Genomic DNA, 6,439 nt, shown 5'->3' on the forward strand with positions numbered 1-6,439 from the left:
GCCTTCATGCACATAGTTGGTGGCGTATTGTAGTTCACTAACAACACTGGCTATGTGTTGTAGTTCACTAACAACAGTGGCTATGTGTTGTGATTGATGTTTTGCATGGAGAAAGGGTTCATCCCATCTGTAGAAATTTCAAGTCGAAGATTCTTTGGTTCAACATCAAAGTCTGGCCATTTATCATTCACTTGTGCCCAAGAGATGGAATCAACAGGGTGTTGCATTGTACCATCTTTAGTGGCATTAGTATAGTGCCAACACAGATCTTCAGCCATCCTTTTTGATCTAAACATCCTCCTAAATATGTCCTTGATTAGAAAAATGTCTAAGGACCTTTGCTGGAATCTCAACCTTTATCTCATTACTGTGCTTATCCTTTTCCCATCTTCAAACTTTGCATCTTGGACAGCTTTCTAGCTTCTCAAACTCCTTCCTATATAGTATGCAAGTATTCTTGTTAGCATGAATATTGTCGTAGCCGAAACCAAATATCTTCAGAAATTTCTTGATTGCATCCTTACTCTTCGGAAGAACATTGTCTTCAGGTAACATGTCCTGAAGTAAAACCAACAGCTGATCAAAATAATTCTCAAACACAGCACTTTTAACTTTTGAATCTGTAAAGTCCCATGATTGCTGAAACATTCGTATATTTGATACGATCAGAGTACAATGGTGTTTCTGCTACTCTTAACTTTTTCCTAAATTCAGTTACCTCTGCTGCTTCTACCCCCATTGTCATTCATCTGATTGTCCTCTACCCAATTGTCATGCGTCTGATTTGGATCACATTCACCCATAGAGAATGCTGTCTTAAACAAATCAAATGCCTATGTTTCATATTGAAGACCACTGTCTTCCGTAAAATCTCTTTTTCACCATGAATACTCCAACAAGAACTCTAATACTTCTTATCCATACCCCTAATCACCAGATGCTCAACTATTTTATCGACTAACTGATTGCATAAATTGCGGCTATCTCTACAAGGGCATAGCATTTCAGACAGAGTTTCCAATCTTCTTGCTGATGCATTCACAAAATTATTTTCTCATTCTAAGTACTCATGACTATTCCTACATGCTAAATCGGAAAAAGAAGTTAGCTTTCTTTCAATCAGTGAATACAAGTGAGCTCGAGATATTTTAGTTCATACCTTGGCAGCCATATCCATGTCTTATCCATTTGCTTTCTTTCAATCGGCGAATGCAAGTAAGATTCGTTGTGAAACGATTTGCTCAAATCAAAGCTAGCGAGACAAAACACGATTTGTTCTGAAATTTGTGTTAACCCTAAATACCAGTTGTGTTCTGACATTTTGGCGGCAAAATCAGACTCTAAAAAATGAACGGCTCAGATCAAAGTTAGGGAGACAAATCAAATGGTGAAGGTTCAATAAGAAGGAACGACTCATATCAAAGTTAGGGAGACATATCCATCGGTGTAGGATTCGACACATCTGCAATCTTAGAGGTTACTCCTTATTGGCTCGGATCAAAGTTACCGAGACAAATCAAGGGTGTAAGATTAATCAGTTTGCAATAGGAAAGAACGGTTCAGATCAATGTTGGGAAAGATATATCCATCGGTGTATGATTCGCCACGTCTACAATCTTGGAAGTTACTCCTCATTGGCTCAGAAATTTTATTTCGTTTTAAATCAGAAATTAACATATAAAATAGGTTATTAATCAAAAAAATTTAGATTATTTTTTAAAAAAATATTGAATATCAGTATTTCAATTTTTAAAATATTATTTCTTATAAGTACAAAATTTTTAAATTAAGAAAAAATACTATGAAGTAGTATTACAACAATCTACTTATATGTTCATAAACACTGAGACTTAGTTGTATGTACAAAGGATTCAATCACCAATTCTTATATGAGTTTTTAAAAAATTAAGAACAAATGATTTTTATAAAATTAAGATTACAATATAATTTCTTATAATTACAAAAACCTGAAATTAAGAACAATTATTACAAAGACTAATTACACTAAGACTTAGTTATTTCTATAGAGTTTATGATCGAAGACTTTAGGGTTTAGGGTTTTAACTTTAGGGTTTTAAGGTTTTAATTTTAAGGTTTAGGGTTTTAATTTTAGGGGTTATTGTCTAATCTTTTGGATTTAAATTAAAATATTACATTATATTACATAGTAAGACATTTTATTACACAAGCTTATATCATAATATTACAAAATGTATCAAAATACATATCTTAACATAAGTTTTAACTAGAAATACATAACCGACAATAAAATAGATTGTTTCACACGAGAAATTTTAACTTGCATTACATAACCTTGACATTGTTTCACATGAACATTAGTTTATCATTTGGCCATGCCACAACTGAACCTATTGCATCAGATATGTATTCAATCTCTGAATTTGGCCTCCAGACCATTGCATTACCAATTTTAGCCACTTCAACCCAGACTTTTCTTGCATTTGCACCTAAGGGTACAAAGTGATACAACTCTTTCGCATCCGTTGAGGCTACTCTTCCTTCAACTACCTTATGTCCATAATTGTTGCAATCTAAAAGAATACACTTCTACTTTGCACTTTTGGTTGAACTAGTGCTGCTTGGACTCTACAACTCAAAGCAGATAAGGTCCAAAAAGTTCCAACATCAATCAAAGATCCAACGTCAATCAACAGACAAAAAAATAAAATAACTTCATTTCAATAACATACCACTGCTTTTTTCTTGGCTGGTTTCGTAGGTGATGCTTTTTTCTTCGCTGCTGTTTTAGTAGGTGTTGCATCTGTAGTGGTTGTAGCCATAACTTCAAAATTGAGGACTGGCCATGCGATTTTCTCGCTAATTGCATCACCAATCAAAAACATATCGGCAGTTGGTCTCCACAAATGAGCATTATCATTAACACCTTTACAACTTCAATACTAACAGCAGTCGGACCTAAAGGTATATTGTTGACCATCTCTTTGGAATTAGATGAGAACACGAGACCTTCAGCAATATCCTCATCGTCTTCATTAGTCCAATCATATATTTTGCATCTTCGAGTTTCACCTTCATTGGGTTGCTAAAATGTAAGAAGCTAATGATTAGAGATATGTACTGGAAACTTATGAAGAAGAAAACAAGATTGTAAAATTTTACCATGGATACATCTTGAGAAGCGACTGGATTCATGTCCAAAACCAAACTATTTTGCATCCCACAGCTTCCTCAAGAGATAACACATCTGGTGTAGGCTTCTAGAGAGAAGCCTTTGAGCTTAATGCAGACTTAACAAGAACATCCACTGCATTAGGACCAATCGGTACATGACCAATTTTGTACATCGGTTCATCAGAGCAAAATTCTCCTTCACCAACAACTACATCTTCTTAATCAATCCAGTATTTGTACTCTCACTCCTTCTTTGAATCCAACACTAGTCTCAGATGTTTCAATCTCACCATTAAGTTTCTATGAGAAGGAAAAGGAATTCTTAAATTTCATAAGATTAATTCACCAAATGTAATGAAAAGGATTACCTTCTTTCCAGCTAAGTCTCGGACCAAACCTTTTAACTCTTCAATCTCACTAGCCATATCAGCAATCTTTGTATCTCTAGATTTCAGAAATGCTAGCTTAGTAGCCGTAATTCCTCTACCAAACTCCCTTACTCGTCCAGGTTTTTTTTTTTACAAAATCCTGCTCACAACATCTTCCCTTATGTTATTAGCAGCTGATGTAGAGTCCATTTAGGTATCAAGTGACTGTATTGTTCCTAATAGAAACATTTATACACATGATAACTCATTGATCATAATCCATTAATCATACACAATATAACAAATTCCAAAATTCTTAAAATAGTCTCTGCAAATTGAGGCTTCACAGGTCTACCATCAGCATGAGTATGTCCTGCAATCTGTACCTTACTCCTACTTACCTTACTTGGGTCTTGACTCTTTTTTTACTATATAAAACACAGACATATCTCAGTATCATTTTATTCTAGCAAGCTGTACAATATATAAATGTTTGAGTACTCATTTTACCATATCATAAACTAAACGAAGCATTCCTTTGCGGCTGGTGGTGTGAGGAATTTGATTTTTTCTCAGCTCTCTGTACTTGTTACTTATTTCCTACAATATAAATATGAGGAAGATTAAATCTATAAGACATGACCTACAAACAAAAAAATTACTTAGTTGTATATAACTTACTGTGAAAGTTGTGGTAGTCTTCCTCCTAATCCAAGATTTCCACACTTAAATGGATGGGATGTTTCTTGGTTTTAAATCTATTCTCTCAGCAGCAGTCTTCGCAGAATGTACTTGTGAAACTAGCCTTAACTTCCAAGCCCTCCACTAACTTCCCAACGACTTGAAAATAATAGTTTTCTGCCACTCTTCTTGCAAGTTAAACCTCCCCTGCATCAAAATAAGCCAAGTTCAAACATGTTTATAATTTCATCTTGCAGTACAACAAAACATATATATACAAACCTGAATTTCTTCCCACATTGTTTCTTTAGTCACTGCATCATGTTTTCTCCAATCAGAAAGTGTTACCGAAACATGTTCCCTCGAAAGAGGACCAAGAAAAGATGCTAGTGTTACTGAACTAGGTCCAACATGATCACCAAAGTCATTGAATGTAACTGCAACTTTTTCATTAGGATTTTCAGCCACTCTACGCATCTTTGTTGGTCCTCTTTTATTTTTTTCTTTCACTTCATCTTCTGGTAGCTGAACTCCTTCAGTACTAGAAATCTCATCATCTTGAGCATTGCTAACTCCATCTTCTTTCATATTAAGAGCTTCTTCTTCGTTCTCTTTCTCAATGTCGTCATTCTCTTTCTCTACGTCTTCACCTTCTTCTTCCATATTGGCAGCTTCTTCTTTATCCTCCTTCTATTCATGTCCAGTTAAACAAGCTTCTCCTTCTATCTCAGAATCTTCTTTATCATCTTCAGACATTGCTTTCTCAGCCTGATCAGCATCAATTTGCGGAGTTACATCTTCTACCTCCTCATCTTGCGGTGTTACATCTTCTACCTCATCATCAAGCGGTGTTACATCTTCTACTTCATTATCTTGAGCAGACACTTTCTTCTTTCTACCCCTTCTTCTCTTAGTTACAACTACATTCTTTTCTGGACAAGCCACTTTCTTTGCTGCTCTTTTTTTATTCATCTTTAGTGTTGTTGCAGAACCAACTTCTGGTGTAAGATCTTCTACCTCCAAGCCTTGATTATGTCTACTACGATGAGAACCTACTTGTCCTCCTCCTCTTGTCTATGCCATATCTGAAACTGATAAACGAGAAATAGATTCAATCGAAACCCAAAATATAAATCAAAACTAAAAATCACAAATCGAAACCCAAACTCACATGCATGTTCACACAGTCTAAGAATCGATACCCAAAATCAAAACCGATTCCCAAAATCACGAACTTCCACATCGATACCCAAAATCAGAAACTAAGAATCGAAACCCAAAATAAAAATCGAAACCCAAAATCAATGAGATAGAACACAGAAGCTACGATTGAATGAGAAAATACCTATTGAATCTTCGATAATCTTTGATTCAAGAGAATTCTCTCAATTTGCTGAGAAACAATGAAGGAAAAGGGTTTCATTTAAGGATAACTGTTCGTTTTATGAGAAGTGAAGAGAGAGTTAAACCAAAATCGACGAGTGGACTGGTCAAAGGTAAGGCGCCTACACTTAGCAAATTTAGGCGGCTAATTTTTTTTTTCCCGCGACAAATATTTCGTTTTAAATTGACAAACGCTATAAACAAACTAGGTGCGCGTATACAATAGCAAAACTATAATAAACGCTATAATCCGATGCTATTAATACCCACATTTTCTGTAGTGAGATATACAATGTGGTACACAATATATAATATGTGGATCAGAAAGTAAAAAATAAACAATATATTTTTTGAATGTCCACATGTCATTCAGACTTGGGCTTTGTCTAAGATTTCCTTGAATCCATGAGTGTCTCCAACTCCATCAATTTTTACAAATATGTATTATCTTTTCTGGAGACTTGTTGGGGTCAAAATCGGTCACGACGGAATCAATGTCTGAAAGTCCGTGTTGAGGTCGAAAACGGTTGCAACGAAGTTAACGTCAAAATCCCCGAAGAAGAAAACGTAGAAAACTTCTTCGACAAATACGTTTTCGAAATAGATTCTTCTTAACGAAAAGCTTTGCGGAAGAAAACGCGAGTCATCGGACAAGAGTTCGAAGAGGGTCGCTACGCAGCAACCGAACGCATGTTCCGCTTGGTCGCTACGTAGCGACCGAGCTCGAGCCAAAGCTCGGTCGCTACGTAGCGACTGAGCTCTTCCGAAACGTCGATACGACATCAGTCCATGCATTCTTGTCTACCCTTCGATGCTATCTCCCGAATACCGTAGCGAACCCATCTCACGTTCCC

Source organism: Brassica oleracea, chromosome C5 (assembly GCF_000695525.1).
Source record: "Brassica oleracea var. oleracea cultivar TO1000 chromosome C5, BOL, whole genome shotgun sequence".
Classification (NCBI taxonomy): domain Eukaryota; kingdom Viridiplantae; phylum Streptophyta; class Magnoliopsida; order Brassicales; family Brassicaceae; genus Brassica; species Brassica oleracea.